At 38.0% G+C, this 24,712-nt stretch overlaps 1 protein-coding gene across 4 annotated transcripts in view; it reads left to right on the top strand.

The window, feature by feature from the left end:
- AdipoR (adiponectin receptor) overlaps positions 1-24,712 on the top strand; it is a 240,534-nt gene that overhangs the window by 11,173 nt on the left and 204,649 nt on the right. For all 4 annotated transcript variants that reach the window (XM_090390983.1, XM_090390982.1, XM_090390984.1 and 1 more), the window contains exon 2: positions 16,187-16,263. The gene's annotated coding sequence lies outside the window, so the exon portion shown is untranslated. The remainder of the gene's footprint in view (positions 1-16,186; positions 16,264-24,712) is intronic.

Below are 24,712 nucleotides of genomic sequence, written 5' to 3'. Positions count from 1 at the left end.
TTATGGAGAGTAAAAAATTTTTCTTGATAGCCACTGGATTTATTTAACATCATTCTGTATATTAGTTTACCATCCTATACAATAATAGCAAAGCTACTTCTTGATACTGAACAACTTAACAGTAATGGGGGGGGGGTCCTTAGTTTTTAACAGCTACTGCTGCTAAACATTATCAACCAGTGGATTTTATTGTTTGATTGAGTAGCTCTTCACTAATGTACAGTATTTACTAAAATAAAGAGCCAAAAGGCTTCACTTCGGCAATGCAAAATTATATAAATTATTATTTCAAAGCCGAATACAGATACTATAAAAGTTTCGTGCGAAAATTGACCAGAGAGCTTGTGAGAATACACTTGCCGCCATACTACGAGTTGTCCTAGCCAAACCTTATTCACTTAATTTAAATAATTTTGCATCCATCCATCCATCTCATTGATGTTCTACCCCTTCTCTTTTTCCAGGAACTTTACTCACTGTTCTGAGAAGTTCCCTCTTCCATCCTTTCAATGTCGCCAAAATATTTTAACTTTCTTCTGTCAGTACCCTTAAGGAGCCTTAAAAATTCTACTGATCTTTTCTAATACCCATTCATTTGTATGCCTTTCAGTATATGATATCCTCAACAGCTTTCTATAACACCACATCTCAAAGGCAGATATCCATTTCTTATCTGACTACTTCTTTAGGTTCCAAGTTTCACATCCATAAGTTGCTGTTAGAAAAACAACTGCATCCAAAATCCTCAACTTTCTTCCCATGGAGATAGATCCATCCTTCTAGATTTTTGACAAGTCTCTGACTGTTATTTTAGCCATTCCTAACCTTCTTCTGAACAGTAATTCTTCACATTAATAATGGATAATGGATACCAGACACTCAAACTTGCTGACTTCCTCAATTCTTTCTCCATTAAGGTACACTTGTTTCTCAAGACCTTCCTTGTTGGTATTTCCTTTGAGAACCATAATCTCTGTCTTGCTAGGATTGAGTTGAAGTCCTTTGTTATTACTGATCTTGTTAACTTTGTCATGAATTAGTCCTAATTCTTCCATGTCATTACAAAGGAGTACTGTATCATCAGCATACCTCAGATTACTGATCAATCTACCTCCTACCCTAATTCCTGTCTTGAGCTCATCCAATGCTTCACACATGATGTCCTCCATATATACTAAACAGGTGAGAAGAAAGTAAACATCCCTTTCCAACCTGAAGCCAGTCAGTCAATCTAACAACTGTTCTTACCGTAGCTTGTTGCTCCCTGTACAAGTTGGCTATCAACCTGATGGTGTGTTGAGGAAAACTGATTCTTTTCATTACGTCCCACAGTTTCACATGCTCAACACAGTCAAAAGCTTTAGAGTAGTCTAAGAAACACATTACCAGAGGGAGTCTAAATTCTTTATATTTTTCTATGATCTGTCTAAGGCAAAGGATCTGATCTCTGGTGTCCTTACCTTTCCTGAAACCTGCTTGTTCCTCGTGTATCTCTGCCTCAACTTTGACCTCAATCCTATTTAGCATGATCTTCAATAAAATTTTGCTTGCATGCCTTCATGTCACCTTTCTTATGTATTGGTATGAAAACTGACTTCTTCCAGTCTCTAGGCCATGATATCCTGTCTCCCATATCCTTGTAATCAATTTATGAAACACTGTTATCCCTCCATCCCCTGTGGCCTTAATTAATTCTTGTGGGATATCATCTGCACCTGGGGCCTTGTTGCTGTTAAGCTATGCTCTTTCAACTTCATGTGTAAGTGGAGGAGGTTCCAAATCTAAATTTTCCTGGTGAGAGGGCTCCACATTTTCTTTATCCACTCTGCTGTACAGTTCCTCACAGTATTCTTTCCATCTATTTTTGATTTCCAACAATTCTGTTAGTAATGCTCCATTCCTGTCTTTGATGACATTCAATTTGGGCTTAAACTTGTGCTTTAAGTCACGAACTAAATAAAATATCCTTTTATAATTGTGCCTACTCATCTGGAACTCTATCTCTTCATATTTATTAGTATAGAACTTTTCCTTGTCCTGCTTGATGGCTCTACTGACTTCTCTATGTAATCTCTTATATTTTTTGGTTCCTGTTTTTTTTTTTTTTTTTTAAATAACGAAACCTGTGGTGCGATCATAATTAAAAGAAACACACATATTAACCACAGTGAAAATTATTTAATTGTACATATTTCATCCTAAGTATCTTAGGACATCATCAGTACAGTAGTTTTAAACAATAATAGGAATAACATACAGTTAGGGCGCATGATTACAATAGAATCTCATTAAACGTGCGTAACGTGCTACAGTAGTACAAAAAAAAAAATAATTAATTAATTAATTATTTAACACAATTTTGTATGACAATTTCCCATACTTTAGGAATAGTAAGAACGTCATTGCGGTTTAAGTTTGGTCTGTGTAGTAGGGCTTCAAAACTTTCTTTGTATAAACGTTCATGTTTATATAAAGATCTATGTAAAAGTTTAGACTTTTCCCATGGTTTGGATTTTCAATTCCGTGTTGAGAGAGGCCAGATTTCTGCGGTTTAAAAAGACGAATGTGGTCTTGATGTTCCGAGATGTATTTCTGAACAGACCTACCTGTCTGTCCAAAGTAAGATCATTTGCATGAGCATGGAATCTCATAAACGCCAGGCAACATCAAAGGTGAGAGTTTGTCCTTAGGAGAAGGTAACAAGTTATAAATTTGGTTGATAGGTTTGTAAGTAGTGGCAAAATTGTATTTCTTCATAATTTTAGAAAGACATTCCGAGATGCCTTTAACGTAAGGTATGGGAATCCTATGGACTTCTTCCTGTCTGGTTTGATGCGTGGAGAAGTGACTACTGATGATTTTTTGAGTTGTTTTAGGATTATATCCATTTAGGATGGCTGTATTTTTGATTACTTCTAATTCCTGGTTTAAAGATTCTTCAGAGGAGCAGAATTTGTGTGCTCTGGAAACTAGTGATTTAATAATGCCAGATTTCTGAGATGGATGATGAGCAGAAGAATTGTGAATGTAGCGACCTGAGAATGTAGGCTTGCAAAAGACAGACGTGGCGATGGAACCGTCTTCTTTTCTTTGGATGTGTAAATCCAAAATGGAGATACCCTGTGGAGATTCTTTTTCTAACATAAAGTTGATGCGATGATGAAGAAGGTTAATTTTATCTAGAAACAGTTGTAATTCATGTTCGGGATGATCCCAAAACAAATTTTTGGTTTGGGTTCAAAAGTGAATATTTTTTCCTTAAGGTGTTCTAGAAACAAGTTTGCTAGGTTTGATGATAAAGGAGATCCCTTTGCTGTTCCTTCTTTTTGCTTGTAAATTTGAATTTAAATTTGTGAAGCCCTACTACACAGACCAAACTTAAACCGCAACGACGTTCTTACTATTCCTAAAGTATGGGAAATTGTCATACAAAATTGTGTTAAATGATTAATTTTTTTTTTTTTTTTTTTTTTTTTTTTTTTTTTTTGTACTACTGTAGCACGTTTAATGAGATTCTATTGTAATCATGTGCCCTAACTGTATGTTATTCTTATTATTGTTTAAAACTACTGTACTGATGATGTCCTAAGATACTTAGGATGAAATATTTACAATTAAATAATTTTCACTGTGGTTAATATGTGTGTTTCTTTTAATTTTAATTTGGTTCCTGTGTCTCTTTGTTTTTCCAATTGCCTTCTTTTGAGCAGTTCTCATGTTGAATCTGATCTATGGATCTGTTGGTCTTCTTATTGGGCTGAGATACTTGGCTGTATCCTGTATTATCACTGTGACTTCTTCCCAAAGCATTTCTGGTGAGTTCTCCTCATTGGTCTCCAAAAAAATCATCCATTGGAGTTGATGTTTCTTCTGTGAATCCATTAGGAATTACTCTAACATCCAATCTAATGGGATGTGCCTGCCCTGGAAGTTTTCAGAGTCTTAGTCTTACTTGGGTTCTTACTAGCTGATGGTCTATACCACAATCTGCTCCAGGACAAGTATGCACATCAGAGATGCTCATCTTCCACTGCTGGAGAGCCAGGATTTAATCAATCTGGTGCCTTGACTTATCAATGTTAGATATCCAAGTGTAGGTCCATTGTGGATGTTTCTGGAAGCAAGTATTGGTAATAACTAATCTGTTAGCTCTGGCAAATTCCAATGGTCTTTCACCACATGTATTACGTTCACCCAGACCAAACATGCCACACTCTGGTCTGACTCTCATACTCTTTCCCACTTTTGCATTTAAGTCCCCTAAGATGTAAAGTATGTCTTCTCTTGGTAGGCAATCCAAAACAGTTTGTAAGTTTTCATAGAATTCCTCACTCTCTTCTTCAGGCCTATCCGTGTGGGGTGGTTGGAGAACATTTCTTTTTTGTAAGAACCATCAAAAAAGGAAAAGTCAATAATAAGAATAGGAAGAACAATAAAAACAAACATTGAATTTTTAGAAAGTATGCACTAATTGCGTCTGTGCACCCAGAGATTGTCGGAATAAGTGAGACATGGTTAGATGAGGATGACATCCTGACAGGAATAGAGATGGAAAGGTATGATGTGTTTCGTGAGGATAGAAGGGGTAAAAAGGGAGGGGGAGTGCTATTGATGATAGAGAAAGAGTTATGTCCATACACGGTAGAGATGCAAGGGGAAAATGGGGCCAGTGGTTTTGAGGCAGTATGGTGTGAGATAGAGGTGAATAGAATCAAATACTTGGTGGGATGTTGTTATAGACCTGGTAATGTGGATGGTGGTGATAGTGAAATGTATGGTCAAATAAGCCAAGCAAATAAGAAAAGGGTGATCATTATGGGTGATTTTAATTATGGCAATATAGACTGGAATGAAGAGATAGCAACTGGAAGTAAAGAAAATGAGTTTCTTGAGTTTTTGAGGGATAACTACCTCAGACAGTATGTAACAGAGGGCACAAGAGGATTAAGGGTCTTGGATTTGGTCATCTCATCGGAGGATGTAATTATCAATGAGGTATCAAATCATCCACCAATTGGTGAAAGTGACCATGAGGTGATTACTTGGGTGGTTGCTAGCAGTGCAAGGACCCCTGTGAAAAAAGGGTATATGTGGAACTACAAGGGGGGTGATTATGAAGAGCTCAGGAGACAGCTTGCAGGTGTAGCATGGAATGAGGAGTTAGCTGGAAAAGAGATCAATGCAGCTTGGGGGATTTTCAAAAAATATTTAGTGGATGCAATGTCTAAATGTATACCACGGGTGAGAAGGTTAAATAAGTTAGGTGTGAGATGGATGAATAAAGAGATTAAGCATGCAATACAGAGAAAAAGGGCATTGTGGAGGCAGCATAAGAGAAGTGGAAGTAACCAATTTCATGAGTTCTACAAAGACCAGGCAAGGAGAGTGACTTGGTTGGTGAGAGTAGCTAAAGAGAGGTATGAACAGCAGTTAGCTAATGAAGCTAAAAAGAATCCTAGGGAGTTTTTTCGATATGTAGCCAGCAAAAGAAAGAATGATTATGGAAGGATGACATTGATTGGAGGAAATGGTATAAAGACAGCTGTTGCAGAATGTGTGGTGGAGATACTTAATGAGCAGTTCATAAAGATCTTTCAATCTTGTGAATGTGACTTCATGGAGAGATTAAGAGCAGTTGATGATGGGGAGGAGAGACTGACTGTAAGTGAGCAAGAGGTGTTTGGGGAGTTGAGTAAACTAGATGTAAATAAGGCTGTGGGACTTGATAATATATCACCGCGTATTCTGAAGGAATGTGCCAGAGAGTTGACACCTGCCTTGACATATTTTTTTAATACGAGTCTTGCACTTGGTCAAGTCCCTAAAGAGTGGAAGGAGGGCAAGATTGTGCCACTTCATAAAGGAGGTGATCGAACTCGAGCATCAAACTATAGGCCTATCTGTGTGTCAGGTGTTGTGGTTAAGTTGTTGGAGAAGCTTGTGAGAACTAGGATCCAGAGTTGGGTTGACAACAATGGTATAATCTTTGATGGACAGCATGGATTTGCTAAAGGGAGGTCGTGTTTTAGTAATCTACTTACTTATTACAATAAAGTGACTGCTTCCCTGGACAGAGGAGAAGGATACACAGTAATATACTTGGATTTCGCAAAAGCTTTTGATAGAGTACCTCATGATAAGTTGACAGTCAAACTAGAGCAGATGGGGTTGGATATTAGATTAGTGCATTGGATTGGAGACTGGCTATCTGATAGGTATCAACAAGTTGTGTATGGGGGTGCAATATCCAGGAAAAGGAAAGTCACTAGTGGAGTGCCTCAGGGATCTGTTTTAGGGCCATTACTATTTAACTTGTATATTAATGATATTGGCGAAGATTTGGATGGAGATATTCAGTTGTTTGCAGATGATGCAAAGTTGGGACGAACCATAAAGAGTAGTGAAGATGTTGTGGCCTTGCAAGAAGACTTGAATAAATTGAGTGATTGGGCAAGCAAATGGGGATGTGAGTTCAATGTTGCAAAATGTAAGGTTTTAAAATTTGGAAAACAAAGATGGGATGCAGAATTTATGCTTGGTGAGAATATATTGTTGGAAGTAGAGGAAATAAGAGATCTGGGAGTGATAGTGGATAAGGATCTAAAATTTAGGGGTCACATCGCCAAAATTGTGAAGACAACACAAAGACTTCTGGGAATGATGAGGAGGACACTGACGTGTAGAAGTAGGGAGATTCTTGTTCCATTGTATAAGGCTTTGATTAGGCCACACATGGACTATTGTGCCCAGATTTGGTCACCTGGTTTTCAGAAGGATGAAGAGATGTTGGAAAGGGTCCAAAGGCGACTGACTAAGGTAGTTTCTGACCTCTGGAATGTCGAGTATGAGGAAAGATTGAAAAGATGTAATTTGCAGAGACTAGTGGAGAGAAGGAAGAGGGGAGATATGATAGAGACCTACAAGTTGGTAAGGGGTTGCTATAGGATCAATGGTGGAGAAGTTCTACAGCGAATAGTGGGAGATCTGGGGAGAACCAGAGGTCATCCCTGGAAACTGTATAAAGAGGGTGTGAGTAGGGGAGTGAGAGGCAGGTTTTTTTTCGTGCAGAGTTGTGAATGATTGGAATGCCTTGCCTGAGAGTGTGGTGTCTGCAAGGAGTTTGAATGTGTTTAAGACCCGGTATGATGAGATGTGTGTGAGATAAAAGGACCTCCTAGATGAGTCTTTGACTCCATGAGGTCTTGTTTAATAATAATAATAATAATAATAATAATAATAATTCATTGCATTTATTTTATTTTTGTTACTGGAATGGCCCTTTATATTATGCATATTCTGTGTTTTCTTGAAGTGATTAAAAAAAAAAAAAGATTTTATTTAAGTTTTTTTTTTTGTTAAATAAGAATATTGTTTTGCCCATTATGCAGCTACTCACCAGCTAGCAAAATCTATTCACCATGAGTGAGTGAGTGGGCAAGTGCATTTGTCAAGCCCTCTATATACATATAGTGATTCTAAATATAACAGGTTGTTAAACTTATAGACCAAAAAATGCACAGAATATGAATATGATGGCATGTACAGGATTTTCCTATAATGGAAGGAGTTGGCCTGATCTTCCTGAAGGGAGTGGTCACACTTTTAACTTTTTTCGTACTATCATCTCCTAAAATAGTTTAATTCTAATGATAAGTCAGTATGCAGTTCATTATAACTTGTATTAATCTTGTCTATTTCTCTGGATCGATCTTCTTCACTTTCCCCAAGGACTAAAACTTCCATTCATTATTATTATTATTATTCAGGCCTCCATGGAGCCAAAAGACTCATCGTGGGAGGTCCTTTCTGAGAAACAAGTCTATCAAGACTCATCGAGGGAGGTCTCTCCTAGGAAACACTAAGTCTATCATACCACTCCTTAAATGCATTGACCGTTCTCGCTCTCGCCACTCTATCAGACAATGCATTCCATGGTTCAGCCACCCTCCATGCAGAGAAACCACTCCTCACCCTCTTTCTCACAGTTTTCTTTCGTAACTTCCAGGGATGGCCCCTTGTCATGACATCTTCCCGCTGTTCAACCAAGCAAAAGAACTCCCCAGTGCCCACCCTGTAACCACCTCTCAACAGTTTAAAAGTCTCAAACATATCATCCCTCCTTCTTCCATCCACCAAACTCTGCAGTCCACACTCCCTCAGCCAATCCTCATAACTAACATTGTACAGTCCCGACACCATCTTTGTTATCTGCCTTTGTACCCTTTCCACAGTTAATTTATCCCCTTCAAATCCTGGGGACCAGATCTGAGAACAGTAGTCTAAGTGTGGTCTAATCAGAGTCTTATACAACGGAATGATAACCATTTTATCTCTGCAGGTTAGTGTTCTTCTCATTATTGCAGCAATCCTCTGCATTACCTTCACTACCTTTGCAATATATCCCCCTAAATTTCATCAGGTTTCTATCAATCATCAAACCCAGATCTCTTGTCTCTCCTACTTCCTCCAGTTTAACTCCTCCCATAGTGTATGCAGCATCCCAAACCTCAAGACCTTACATTTTGCTGCATTAAACAGACACCCCCCATTCATTTGTCCACCTATCTAGTTTATTCAAATCCTCTTGCAGGGCTGCCGCATCTGCACTATTACTAATAACCCTTCCCAGCTTTGCATCATCCGCAAACAACCGAATATCCCCTTGCAATCCACAGACAATGTCATTGATATAAAGGTTAAACAATATAGGTCCAAGTACTGAGCCCTGTGGAACCTCACTTGTAACCTTCTGCCTCTTTGATATTGCTCCAAAATACACAACTCTCTCATACCTATCGGACAGCCAATCCTGAATCCAGTTGACCAATCTGACATCCAGACCCATGTGCTGCAACTTGAATATCAGCTTATCATGTGGCACCCTGTCAAATGCCTTTGCTAAGTCTCGGAAAATGGCAGTATATGCCTTTCCCTCATCTAATGCTCTTGTAACTTTATCTTTAAAGGCTAGGATTTATGAAGGGGCACTCTTGTTTTAGCAATATGCTAGCATTTAATGATAAAGTTACAAGAGCATTAGATGAGGGAAAGGCATACATCTGATAACATATCCCTCATCTCACTGATAACATTACCCTCATCTGCCCAATGCTGTATATGGTTCTTCACTACTTTCTCCAAGATCTTACTAACTACTGATGACACACAAACTGGCCTATCATTAGACACTTCCAATCTGCTACCGCTCTTATGCAATGGCACTATCTTACCTTCCTTCCATTCCATGGACACCTTTCCCGCAGCCAGACTTTCATTGAAAAGCTAAGTCAAGGACACTGTGAGTTCCTTAGCACATTCTCTCAAAACTCGTGGTTAAATACCATCCAGTCCCACAGCTTTATTAACATCCGGAGTACTCAGTATGTGGAACACACTCTTCTCCTCCACCTCGAACCTGCCCAATCCCTCTAGCATTAAAACTGACTTCTCCAGGATGAAATATTCCAATAAAGTGTTCATTGAACAATTCCACTATATTCTCTTAATCAGTCACTCTATTCCCATATTTATCCCATAATGTCATTCTTCCACAGTCATTTCTCCTCCTACTGGCCACATAGCTAAAAAATTCCCTAGGAATTTCCTTAAATCTAAGGGTCAATCTTTTCTCATATTCCAGTTTTGCCTACTAGTCACTCTTCTAGCCTGTGTCTTATATTCTTAATGCATCTTCTCTTCACCTGTTTCCTTATATCTCTTCTATAGCCTCTATTTAGCTCCTGTTTAATATTGTTTGTCATCCACTTTACTCCAAATTGTGTCCTCTTGTTCACTTGTGGAATACAGCTTACCATTGCCGCTAACAAATATTCCTTCACAATTTCCCAAGCACTAATGATATCCCGGCCTTCCAATTCCTCCCTCCACGAAACTTCCCAAAGTTGACATCTAAGACTATTATAATCACCTGCTTTATAATTCCACATACGTTCCCGTCTCTTTGATACTCCTGCATGTCTATTCATTTTCCAAGTCAAAACCATATGGTCACTCTTTCCAATGGTGGGAGAGATGTCATCTCAGTTATTATCAGCTCCTCTGATGCTATAACCAAATCCAAAACTCTTGAACCTCTTGTTCCCTCTGTTACTGGTTGGCTAAGACATTTGTTCCTCAAGAATTCTAGAAATTCCATTCCCTTATTGTTACATGCATCTTCCTTTCCCCAATCTATACTGCTGTTGTTAAAATCTCCCATAACAATCGTTCTTCTTGCGCTTGCCACGCTCAACTGTCTCAACATCTCCTGGTCCCCACGCTCTGTGCTCCTTGGTCTGTAGCAACACCCCACTAAATATCCTGTCTTGCCCACCTCCACCTCACACCATATGCTTTCAAAATCATTAGTGTCACAGTCTTCCAAAGCCTCCACTCTTAGAGGACTTATCATAAGCAGTACTCCACCACCATGCTTTCCCTTCCTATCCTGCCGAAAAATGCTGAACCCAGCAACTTCTATTCCTGTTATTATATCCTCTTCTGTCAACCACATCTCTGTGATCCCAATAATCTTTGGCCAGGCTGCTGTATCAGTGCCACTAATTCCTCTCCCTTATTCTGAATACTTCTGGCATTGGTATAAAGCATAAAAATGCCATTGTTTCTATACCCCGCATTATCCCCTCTAGACTTCACTGGGCTCAGCGTTACCTGATGTCGTCCCCCCTTCTCCAAAGTACCCATTCCCACAAGAGGCCACCCCTGCTACCATCCACACTGGGACACTGACGCGTTCAGAACAGCAATCTCTCCAGATGCCTACGTCCTTCCTCATTCAAGTGAAGGTGGTCTCTCGCATACAATTCCTCTCTGCTCTCAAACGCACTCCAAGCATCCACATATTCGAATCCTCTCTTCTGACACATTCTCGCTATTATGCCATTCAATATCACTGCTCTTCTGCTCAGCTCGACATTATCATACCTAGGCAACACACACACACACTATCTTTCCACTCTGTCTTTTTTCGTACAGCCTCAAGCAAGAATCTCATATCTCCCGCTGCCCTATTTACATCACCACTCAAGTCATTTGTTCCCACCATCACAATCATCTCATCCACCCTTTAACCTCTCTTAATTGCCATATCCACACTTTCTATCGTTCCTCCTGGCAAACACTCCTCACGCATCCTTACCGGACCCATTGAGTCCCCAATAATTACATCTCTTACCACCATATTCCTCGATTGCTCACATGCATCCCTCACTCTCTCCCGTAACTGTTTCTCTCTGTGCTCCCCTACTTACCTGTCTTCCTGACATCACTCTATCTCTAGTCCCTGTGCTCCCTTGCATTCCTCTCATTCCTTCTCTCCTGCTGTTTCCATTCTTTCCTCTTCTATCATTCCTATATCTGACACTCCTTCCCTCTCTTCCACTTACCTGTTCTCACCTCTTCTGTCATTCATACAACTCTCTCTCATTCCCTCTCTTCTACTGTTCCCATTCTCTCCTCTTCTATCACTCCCATAACTCTCTCTCATTCCCTCTCTTATACTGTTGTTCCTATTCTCTCCTCTTCTCTCATTCCCATAACTCTCTCTCACTCCTCCTCTGATTTGCCTTGCATTCATCTCTTCCATTCGCTTAATTTCATCTTTCACACTAATCATCTCATTCCACCTGCTCTTTCAGTTCATCTGTCTCTCTCTGTAAGTCAGCCATTCTTGTTTTCCATTCATCCTCCCAATTGAGACTATTTCCTAAAACTTCAGAATCATTCAACCTTTCTATACTCCCCACTTTGGAGAAAATTTGAAGAAAAGAGCAAAGCTAATAATAATGGCAAATACCTGTTGGATTTCTGCTCAGGAGATGGACTGGTTATTACTAACACAATTTTTTCAACAAAAAAATGTGCACAAATTCACATGGAGAGAAGAGGCAAGAAATAAAAGTCTCATTCTCATTGACTATGTTATTGTTGATAGTGATGTTTTCTCACTGGTGCAGGACACTAGAGTGTACAGAGGACTTGAAATTGGAAGTGATCGTCATTTAGTTTTGAGCAGAATAAAATTGAATTTCATATTGAAAAGAAGAGCATCTAAGAAAGTTTTAAAACGAATAAAAATTGAGCAGCTCTCAGATAGACTAAAATACATAAACATTATTCAAGAAAAAATGAAAGAGTTTGAGAACAATAACCAATCCTGAAGAAGGCATTGAATGATTCTGCTAAAAAGGCATGTGGTGAGGTTGTCTGCGAGGATAAAAAAATCAGAACTCCATGGTGGACATAGGAAGATAAAGAAGCAGTGAAGGAAAAGAAGAAAGCATATCACAAGTTCCTGGCAAATAAATCAGCTTGTGCTCTTAGAGAATACATAGACAAATATAAGGAAGCTAAACACTGTGTACAACTAGCTAAAAAAAGTCATGGGAAGTCTTTGGCAAGAACATGGAAAATAAATATCAAGAAGGTGGTAAGATATTCTGGAGGTTGTTGAAGAAGCTTAGAAATGGGGGAAAGAGTGCTGTGAAAAGGAGTTCGGGATGATAAAGGTGACATGAAAACTGGAGAAAAAGATACCCTTGATATATGGAGTAATTACGTCCAAAAATTACTAAATGAAACAAATAGTGACAGCACAGTGGTAAAAAAAACACTCGACAGGCATGCTATCAGGAATACATATCCGTATTTGAAGTAGAAAAAAAAGAAAGCCTTAAAAAGCCTGAAATGTGGAAAGGCAGCTGGAGTAGATGATATTTAACCAGAAATGCTCGAGTATGGTGCTCTAAAAGTCTTGCAGTGGTTCACTGCATAGTTCAGAAGGCCTGGACAGAGGGACGAATTCCAGATGATTCAAGTAGCGCTCTCTCTCATAGTAGCCATATATAAAAAGGGAAATAAAACTGAATGTGAGAATTACAGAGGCATTTGCCTACTGAGTGTTGTTAGATTCATGCAAATATAATTTAGAAACGGTTTAGAAAGATCGTGGTAGGAAATCATGAAGAGAAAGTTGCTGTCTGGATCATATTTTCACTTTACGGCAAATAATTGAGAAATCATTGGAATATAACAAAGATCTGTATTTAAGTTTTGTAGATCTGGAAAAGGCATATGACATGGTGCCAAGAGAAAAGGGTATTAAAAACAGTACAGTTGTATGGTGTCAATGGGGCATTATATCAAGCATTGCTTAGTCTTTATTAGAGTTGTAAGTCAGCAGTTAGAACTGAATTAAGTAGTACAGGAAGATGGTTTAATGTTAAATCTGGTGTCAGACAAGGATGTACATTATCCTCTGTTATTCATTATCTATATGGATCACATTATGAAGAAAAGTGGTATTAAACCTGATATCAAAATTGGAGATATTAATCTCAGCTCTATACTTTATGCAGATGGTGTTATACTTCTAAATAAATCCGGTACAAGTCTGCAAGATTCCCTGACTAAATTGAATAACTGTTGTAATAGATATGGTATGAAGGTCAGTAATAACAAAACAAAGACAATGAAAATAGACAGATGCATTGAAAATATCGACTACTTTATGTATGGTGAACGTATAGAACAAGTAAAATAAAACATTTAATCTAGAAAGCATGATTTTTAGTGATGATGGTAAATTAAATATGGAAATAGACAATAGAATCAGCAAAGTCAGTATGGTAGGAAGTCGACAGAATAAATGTATATGGAATAAGAGAGAAATTAGTCAAAAGACTGAATTCGCTGTATACAAGACAGTTCAAACCAATTTTAACTTATGGATCTGAGAGCTGGGCTAGAAATAGAATACTTGACCAAAGACTAGAGACTACAGATATGAGACTCCTGAGAAAGAATATGGAGATGAACAGATGGTATCAATCACAATATCATATTAAAAATGAGGATATTAGGAAAGAATTTGACATTGTTAGCATCCAGGAATGTATTAGTAAAGCTAATCTCAGGTGGTATGGTCACTTAAACAGAATGGCAGAGGAAAGATTATCAAAACAAGTATTCTCTGCGAGATTGGCAGGAAAAAGACCCAGAGGAAGACCAAGGTATTGGTGGATTGATACAGTAAAAAGTCCTTAGAAGTATAAGATCTGATAATGTTGGAGTCTTGACAGGTAACAGATTGATTTGGAGGAAAATTGTATATAGGAAGGTAGTGGTGATGTAAGTTTTTCATGTAGTACTCTCATATCCTGTACATTCATTAAGGGTACATGTAATTTGATGATGATAGAGAAATCAGAATAGCCATCAGTCAGGACAACAAAAATTTTTATACTAATAAATGTGAAGACATAGAGTTCCAGATAAGAGCGATAGTTATAAAAGAATGTCTTGTTTAGTTCATGACCTGATTTTAGACCCAAAATGAACGTCATCAATTTGTGTGTTGTTTCAATTACAGGAATGGAACAGTACTAACAGAAGAAATTGCCCTCTTACTAAGAAATTTTCTTGGTGAGAGGGCTCCTCCTAGTTAAGGAATTTGAATGCAGCTGTTTTTTCCTAACAGGTTTATGAATGTTAGACTTGGAACCTAAAGAAGTCTGATAGGACACGGAAAGCTGTTTTTGAGATGTGGTTTTACAGAAGGATATCATATACTGAATGACAGACGAATGGATAGTTGCTAGAAAAGATTGGCAGAACTTGAAGATCCCCCCCCCCCCCCTTAAGGATATTGACAGAAGGAAGTTGAAATACTTTGGACACATTGCAAGGATAGGAGGAGGACTTTTCAAAATAGGAATAGAAGGTAAAATTCCTAGATAAAGAGGAAGGGATACTCTCTCACTGAGGTGGATGGATGGTGTGTCTGGAGTGACTGATCTTCAGAGTTGAAGTTTCCAGAAAAGCATAGAACAGGACTACCTGGTGATGACTAATGTTGCACATCACCAATCATCTGACTGGCCATTTGGCATCTGTTGTTGTCCAATGAAAAGATGGCTTTAGTTTGATCTCTGCACTAGCACGTTGTAACGAATGGAAAGAGTTATTACATTATGCAAGGATGGAGCAGGCAGGAACAAATTATAGACCACTAGTATCTCTGGAGTAATCATCATTAAGGTGTTGGAGGGGCTAATTAGAATCTGCATCTAGAAATGGGTAGATACTCATAGAATCTTGTTTCTCTCTAAAGAACATATCTTTATTAAAAGTAGTTTTTTTTTTTTTTTACTTTATTATCTAGGAGTTTTATTGATGTACCAGAGTAGTTTTGAATTTTGCTAAGGCACTTGACAGGATATGTTCCTTAATATTAACATTCCTTAGTATGTTACCCAAACTCAGAGGAAAGGGTATGCAAAATAGACTTGTGACATGGATAGGAAAATGGCTTACTAACTGATATCATAGTCTAAAAGATGGAAGGTGACCAATGGGGCATCATAGGGTTCTATACATTGGCCATTGCTATTCTTGTGTATTAGTGGTATTGTGATGTGTCTGCATTGTAACATATAATTATTTGCTGATAATTCAGAGTTAGAAAGGGCAACAAGAAACATGTCCAATACAAAATCCTTGCATGATCCGAACAAACAGATTCTATAGGCAAATGATAATGAATAAAAATTCAGTGTTGGTAATTGCAAGGTTACACACTTAAGACTGAGGACACTCCAGGCAGAATATTATATTAAGTGGTCAGAGAAGCTAGAGACCTGGGAATAATGGTTAACCGAGTGTTAGTTTTGGTACCACATTGCTAGAATGGTTAGACATCACATCAGATAACTGCAACATTGAAGAGAACACTGACGTTTTTTTATGTTGCTCCCACCCACAAAAGGTTATTTGCAAACTTATAGTACATTTCATACTGTGCGAGGGCTAAGGATTTGTTTTTTCTGTTTGTATTCATTTTACTTTTTTTTTTTTTTTTTTTTTGTAAATTATTAAAGATGCCAAGAAATGTATTTTTAGTTTATTTTTTACTTAGTCTGGAAAGCCTGCTCTATAATCCAAACATGGAACTTTTTTTCAAGCTACATTGGGCCTCTAATAAGTAGGGTAGTGGTCTCACACTTGTGCACTCAGTATATCATGTGATAAAGTTAATACATCTCTGAAAGATTAATGCTAAGATTTATAATTTATTGTACCTTAAAGCATATAATATTCGTATAAATTTGAACATTTTCCTGTCATTGCTATTATAGTATTTATGTAACAATTTTGATTTATCCCACAGGACTGTTTTGGTGTCTCATCTTATGGATCTGCTGGGGTGAGAATGTGGCAAGATAAAGCTATGGCATTGACACTTTGGTAGGTTATATTCAGTGAATTCCCAATTTGTTCAAAGGAGACTTTACATTCACACTAATATTTGTAAACTTCACACTGATTCATATCACTGTTACTACAGTTTTGCTAAGCATAGTATTGAATAGATTTTAATGAATGAATGTTGTTTTGAGTTTGAGTTTACATAAGAGATCTTTGCCAGTTCAGAGAATCAGTCATATTTGGCGACCTTTTGTATTCTCTGTCATTTTGAGTACTTACTGGAATTGTATAATAGCTTCTTGATCATCTTATAGCCTTTTCAATAACTGTTGCTGTTCTATATGCATGTTTCTCTATTACAGGGTGTTCGGGATAAATTTGACAGTTTCGTAAGGAAAAAGAAAATCTTCTTTGTATCTATTAAATTTAATGAATTGACAAAAAAACATTACAGGCAGAGTTAATTACAATACTATCAACAAGATTTACTCAAAATAACCACCATTAGCATCGATCACAGCTTCAATTCTGCTTCGGAACCTCGAACAAGCTGATGCTACAGTCTCCCTGGGAAGGGCCGCAAAAACTGTTTTAATTTTATCCATTAACTGGGCTTTTGTATTACTGGAAGTGCGATTGGTGTCTTTTTCAACTGCGCCCCATACAAAATAATCCATGGGGTTAAGGTCTGGGGAGTTTGGAGGCCAAACATTTGGACTGGTGAAGTCGTAGAAATTTTCAGTCAACCATTTTTGACTTTTCCCAGAGGTGTGGCAAGGGGCCGAATCCTGCTGCCATACATACGGCCTACCATTGGCTACCCTTGTTATCCAGGGCTTGACTACAGTTAGCAACTCCACGAACAAAGCCCGAATTCCAATGCCAGGGTTCTTCAACACCTGTTCCTGCAGATTTGCGAGGAATTCTGCTGTACGAACGCAATCAGATCGTCTGCTAGGGATCTTTCTTCTTGCTACATCCTCGTAGTCACCATTGCAAGTCTCTAGTTCATGCCTGATTGTTTTTACTGTATTCAGGGAGCATTGGGCAGCAGTCGTAATATCCTTATTTTGATGGCGGGCACGAATCATCATGATACAAGTTATTCTCTTCCATGATTCAGGTGGGTTCCAGCTATCCATCCTTTCTGACATCTTGTATATGAATGAAGAAGGGTCCAAACTTTTAAATGAAGAGAAGTGTGTGTTAATACATGTAACTTACGGAAAAATATAATTAATTATAAATATGTCAAATTTATCCCGAACACCCTGTAAGTGCTGTATCTTGATTAATTGCCAAGCTCTTAAAATATATACATATATTTAGATATTTCGGTCAGCCCATCCCAAAAAAAGGTGATAAAAGTCAACCAATGAACTATTCTTGCTGTCACTTCTGTTCTCTCTAAAATTATGGAGAAAGTTAACAAAATCCAACTCCTGAACAACCTCGAAACCTATCAACTAATTGGTGACTAGCAATACAGATTCCACCACTCATGATCTACAGCTGATCTTCTAGCTTTTGCCACTTGCCTCTGAACTCAAGTCGTGGAAAAATTTAGAGGAACTCTGAAGTTTATCATGACACTTCAAAAGCATTTGATCAAGTTTGGCACAGGGGGGCCTACATTGTAAACTGCCTTCCTGTGATCTGCTTTCCACACTCTGGAGCTGGATGACCACTTTCTCACTGGTTACTCACTGTGTGTCATAGTGGATGATTTCCTCTCTTCATATTTCCCTACCAATGCAAGAGTGCCTCAGGGTTTCATTCTTTCAGTCATTCTCTCTTCCTCTTGTGTATAAATGACCTGTTCTCACAGACTTCCAGTCCATTGCTTTTCCAAATAGTACACTCCATTCCTCTTTTTAATGTGACAAACCTTATAGTGCTCGCATATTAGACTCTAAAGATCCACCACGATCAACATCTGGACTCCAATCTCCTAGCTATACCTCAATGATAGAAAGACAACCTTGTAGACTTCAGTCACCAAAACTCAGTCCTGTTTGTTCTCTCTCGCTCTCTCTCACAAGAAAGAGCTCACATCCTTCTCCCTTACTTTCAGTAATACCCAGATATCAAACCATGATTAGATTTTCCTTCTTGGACTGACCTATAACTTTCCTGGCACACACATTTCAAGCATAGTTTCTGCATCAACCAAAATCCTTGGTGTACTTTTTCACAGACACTACTTCACAGCTGCTAACTCTATACAAATCTTACCCAACCATGGACTGCTCCCATATTTGGGGTGATGCACCGAAATCCTCTCTAAAATTGCTCGATTCTATCCAGAAGATGGCATTCCAGTTATTTAATGATCCCTCTCCCACAGACATTCAGTTTCTGCCTTGTGCCTTTTCTACAGATACTTTCATGGATACTGTTTGACCACAGATCAGAGAACTCTCGACACTTCTGTACCTGGCTGAATGAGAATCCATTTTGATAATAAGGTAATCAATCCATCTCGTGGGATCAGTTTCTTTATCAGTACATGTCGAAAAATTATCTTTTCTTTTATGAACATTCTAGTTTTTAAAGTGGTAACTATTTTGCTTGGATAACAGTTGAAAAATAAAGTTTTATATAGAAAAATAATTATACTCAAAATATAATTTTTTTTCAAATGCACTTAGCCATTCTACAGTTGAGAGAACTCAGACACTTGTCCTAAACCAATTAATTATTTATGATTTGTTGTGATTCTTTAACAAAACCATGCATACAATTTTGAAAAAAATACTTTTATGTAATTTTTTTCTAAAATAAAGAGCCAAAAAGGCTTCGTTTCAATGATGCAAAATTATATAAATCAAGTGGATATTGAATCCAGCATTATTCCTAAGCTGAAAGTTTTGTATGAAATTTGAGCAGAGATCTTACAGGAATACACTCGCCGGGATAAACGAGTTGCCCTAGCGCTGACCATATGGAAGACATGACCACTTGCCCAAGCATCCATATATTCGCTTTTTATTGATCCATTTTGAAAAGGTTTCACTGGCCTGATGGCTGTTTTGAACTGGTTGGATTTCCTCAGAGAACAGGCCGAAACCTTAAGAGAGCAAAAACTCTTATTCATTACTAAGCTTTCTGATCAAATTTCGTATGAAATTTTCGTAGTTTCTACATTTGATTTTGAAATAATGCTGGATTTAATATCCACTTGATTTATGTAATATTTATGAAATCCTTTTAATCTTCATAGTCATCTGAATCAGTCTGTATTACCATCACTTTCACTTATATTAATTGCCAGTGGATCGCATGATTCTTCGATAATTCGATCTCTGTCCCAATACAGATTTTCCAGTGAGACTACATCATCATCATCATCAAATTCCTGACATGTACCCACAAGGGGTGTACAGGATATGATAGTACTACATGAAAAATTTACATCATTACTAACTTCCTATCTACAATTTTCCTCCAAATCAGTCTGTTACTTGTCAAGACTCCAACATTATCAGATCTTATATTTCTATCGTCTAAGGCCACCTATATCTTGGTCTTCCTCTGGGTCGTTTTCCTGTCAACCTGGCAAAGAACACTTGTTTTGCTAATCATTCCTCGCCCATTCTATTTAAGTGACCATACCACCTGAGATTAGCTCTGCTAACGCATTCCTGGATGCTGACAATGTAAAGTTCTTTTCTAATATCCTCATTTTTAATATGATATTGCCATTGATGTCATCTCTTCATGTGCCCCTAATCTTTCTCAGGACTCTCGTATCTGCGGTCTCTAGTCTTTGGTTAAGCATTTTATTTCTGATCCATTTGTTAAAACTGGTTTGAACACTGTCTTGTATACAGCTAATTTAATGTTCCGACTAATTTCTGTCTTATTCCATATGAATTTATTCAGTTGACTGCCTACCAGGGGTGCTTAAGGGTCAAAGTTGTATAACTGAGAGGAGACCTCCACATAGCCTTTAAAGGAATGCGGAGAACCACCAGGGCTTCTGACCTAATGTCCAATCCTCACCTTCTCATGGTGCACCCTGTTGGGTATCTACGTGGATACTAAACGAACGAGGATGGGCTGGCAATTTGGGATTTAGCCGACCAAATTGTATTCTTATTGGTTAAACCAAAATAAAAAATGATGGTACAGCATGACAAAATTTCATGCCGGCTGGGGCATCGCCCGGTTCAACAAGGCCCCTGTTGTTTTCACCAGGGAACCAGGGCGAACAGCGAAAAGTCAGCTACTGGAACAAATCTGAAAACAAACCCCAACTCAACATCACCAGAGTTAAAGATCGGTACTGTCAATGTAAGAAGCCTGAATGGCAAAGAAATGGAGCTAGCTGAGGAATTAGATAAGTACCAGATCGACATAATAGGGGTGACTGAAACAAAAAAAACCAAAACTGGTGAGATCTTTCTGAGCAATAAATATAAAATGTTATATTCAGGCAATGACAATCAAGGAAAAGAAGGAGTAGCCATAGTATTCAACACAAAATATGAGGCTAATCTTCTTGAATGGCAATCAGTCTCAAGTAGAGTAATGTGGGCAAATATGAGAATGGGGAACTGGACAATGAGACTTATTTGTGCCCATGGTCCCACAGAAAGTTCTACTAAGGTAGAAATGGAGGAATTTTTTGAGGCTTTAGAAAAAGCAACTGATACAATGAAAAAGGAAAAGTTGGTCCTTGTTGGGGATCTAAATAGCAGAGTAGGAAATGATTGTTGAGACATACAAAAATATTTTGGGAAAATTTGGAGAAAAGAGCAAAGGAATAATAATAATAATAATGGCAAATATCTGTTAGATTTCTGCTCAGGACACGGACTGGTTATTGCTAACACCATGTTCCAACATAAAAATGTGCACAAATTCACATGGAGAGAAGAGGCTAGGAATAAGAAAAGTCTCATTGACTATGTTATTGTTGATAGTGATGTTTTCTCCCTGGTGCAGGACACCAGAGTGTATAGAGGATTTGAAATTGGGAGTGATCACTATTTAGTCTTGAGCAGGATAAAATTGAATTTCATATTGCAAAGAAAAACATGTAAAAAAATTTTGAAGCGAATAAAAGTTGAGCAGCTCTCAGATGTGAACTGTAGACTAAAATACAGAAAGATTATTGAAGAAAAAATGAAAGAGTTTGAGAACAGGAATCAAACCTTGGAGATTCAGTGGCAAACTCTGAAGAAAACATTGATTGATTCTGCCAGAGAGGCATGTGGTGAGGTTGTCTGCAAGGATAAAAAAAATCAGAACTCCCTGGTGGACACAGGAAGTTAAAGAGGCAGTGAAGGAAAAGAAGAAAGCATATCAAAAGTTCCTATCAAATAAGTCCAGCTCATGCTCCTAGAGAATATAGAGACAAATGCAAGAATGCTAAACACTGTGTAAAACTAGCTAAACAAAAGTCATGGGAGGACTTTGGCAAGAATATAGAAAATAAATATCAAGAAGGTAGCAAAATATTCTGGAGGTTGTTGAAGAAGCTTAGGAATGGAGAAAAGAGTGCTGTAAAAGGAGTTAGAGATGATAAAGGTGACATGAAAACAGGAGAAAAAGATATCCTTGAAGTATGGAGTAATTACTTTGAAAAACTGCTAAATGAAACAAGCAGTGATGACAGCACAGTGGTAAAAAACACTGACCAGGCAGGAATACATATTCATACTTGAAGTAGAAAAAGCCATCAAAGGCTTGAAATATGGAAAGGCAGATGGAGTAGATGATATTTGACCAGAAATTCTGAAGTATGGTGGTATCAGAGTCTTACAGTGGCTGCACTGCATAGTTCAGAAAGCCTGGACAGAGGGACGAATTCTCGATGATTGGAGTAGAGCTCTCATAGTACCCATATATTAAAAGGGAAATAAAACTGAATCTGAGAATTACAGAGGTATTCCTCTACTGAGTGTTCCTGGCAAGATCTATGCAAGTATACATGAGAAACAGTTGAAAAGATTGTGGAAGAAAAGCTTGGTGAAGAACAAGCTGGATTCAGGCCAAACAGAGGCTGTCAGGATCAGATCTTCACTTTACGACAAATAGTCGAGAAAGCATGGGAATATAACGAAGATCTGTATTTAAGTTTTGTCGATTTGGAAAAGGTATATGATAAGGTGCCAAGAGAGAAGCTGTTCAATACGCTTCAGTTATATGGTATCAATGGGGCATTATATCAAGCAATACTTAGTCTTTATTTAAGTTGTAAGTCAGCAGTTACAATTGAAGGAAGTACAGGAAGATGGTTTAATGTTAAGTCTGGTGTGAGACAAGGATGTACATTATCCCCTCTGTTATTCATTATCTATATGGATCACATTATATAGGAAAGTGGTATTAAACATGATATCAAAATTGGAGATGTTGATGTCAGCTCTTTGCTTTATGCGGATGACGTTATACTTCTAAATAAATCTGCTACAAGTCTGCAAGATTCTCTGACTAAATTGAATAGCTGTTGTAATAGATATGGTATGAAGGTCAGCAATAAAAAGACAAAGACAATGAAAATAGGCAGAATCATTGAAAATGTCAACTGTGTTGTGAATGGAGAACTTGTGGAACAAGTAAAACATTTCAGCTACATAGGCACGATTTTTACTGAAGATGGTAAATTAAATATAGAAATAGACAACAGAATCAGCAAAGCTGGTATGGTGGGAAGTCAATTGAATAAATTCATATGGAATAAGAGAGAAATTAGTCGGAACACTAAATTAGCTGTATACAAGAGAGTGTTCAAACCAGTTTTAACTTATGGATCTGAGAGCTGGGTCAGAAGATAAAGCACTTGACCAAAGACTAGAGACCGCAGATATGAGAGTTCTGAGAAAGATTATAGACGTGAACAGATGGCATCAATGGCAATATCATATTAAAAACGAGGATATTAGGAAAGAACTTGACATTGTCTGCATCCAGGAACGCATTAGCAGAGGTAATCTCAGGTGGTATGGTCACCTAAACAGGATGGGCGAGGAAAGATTAGCAAAACAAACGTTCTCTGCCAGGTTGGCAGCAAAACGACCCAGAGGAAGACCAAGATATAGGTGGATTGATACGGTACAAAGTGCCTTAGACGATAGAAATATAAGATCTGAAAATGTTGAAGTCTTGACAAGTAACAGACAGATTTGGAGTAAAATTGTAGATAGGAAGTTAGTAATGATATAATTTTTTCATGTAGTACTATCATATTCTGTACACCCCTTGTGGGTACATGGCAGGAATTTGATGATGATGATGACTGCTTACCATACCAGCTTTGTTGATTCTGTTGTCTACTTCTATATTTAATTTACCATCTTCAGTAATAATCGTGCCTAAGTAGCTGAAATGCGTTACTTGTTCCACAGGTTCCCTGTTCACAACACAGTTGACATTTTCAACAATTCTACCTATTTTCATTGTCTTTGTCTTTTTAATGCTGATCTTCATACCATATCTATTACAACAGTTATTCAATTTAGTCAGGGAATCTTGCAAACTTGTAGCGGATTTATTTAGAAGTATAACATCGTCCGCATAAAGCAAAGAGCTGACATTAACATCTCCAATTCTAATATCATGTTTAATAACACTTTCCTTCATAATGTGATCCATATAGATAATGAATAACAGAGGAGATAATGTACATCCTTGTCTCACACCAGGTTTAACATTAAACCATCTTTCTTATTACTAAATAGTTTTTAGGGAAATAACAACGTAGACTAGGATATACATTAAAATAATTTTTTAATACAAATCCAATATTTCGGCAACATCACGTTGCCATTTTCAACAGGAACTTGTGAGCAAGACACGCGCATGCAGGCACAGCAAACAGTAAATGAGGACGACACAGGAAGCTATTCTTTCTCCTAAAGTCCTACTGGTGTCCCCCTCGCAGGCATTGTTGGTATTCTTGGGTGATTGGGCTGAGGTCTTCTGATGTAGGTTTCCCAAATTTGAGGCAGTCTCATGCAGTCAAATTTGTTGAGGTTTGGATTGTTTCTTAGAGCTGAGGCTGATTCTATGAAAAGCCTTTCGTACTTGTATTTACTACGGTGAATGATTGTGGCTTTCTTCCACTGTATTCTATGGCAGATATCCAGAGCATGGTCTGCAAGACCAGAGTGGCTGTATTGGTGGAACCGGATGTAGTCCTTGTGTTCTGTAATTCTGATATTGGCTGTCCTGCCTGTTTGGCCAAAGTGGGACAGCTTACAGCTGCAAGGGACCTGGTATACACCAGGTAGGTCTTGTGGGGGGGGGGGGGGTTGATCTTAAGTGGAGCGGATAAGGGATGCCAATTTCTTACATGTTCTGTAACAAGAAGTTAAGCCATGTTTTTTTAGGATTTTTGTAAATTTTTCTGTGGTGCCTCTGATATAGGATATGGTGATGGATTTAGAGTAATCCTTGTTGTGAGGGGGGCAGGTATTGGTTTCAATATTTTTTGGATTGTTTTCAGAGGGTAGCCTTTGGCTGAGAAAGTGTTGAGAAT

Source organism: Typopeltis vanoorti, chromosome 1 (genome assembly GCF_054136105.1).
Source record: "Typopeltis vanoorti isolate ZY-2024b chromosome 1, IOZ_Tvanoo_1.0, whole genome shotgun sequence".
In the NCBI taxonomy this organism is placed as follows: Eukaryota; Metazoa; Arthropoda; class Arachnida; order Uropygi; family Thelyphonidae; genus Typopeltis; species Typopeltis vanoorti.
Note: the sequence above shows the minus strand (reverse complement) of the source record. Positions and strands in the feature narration are given on the sequence as shown.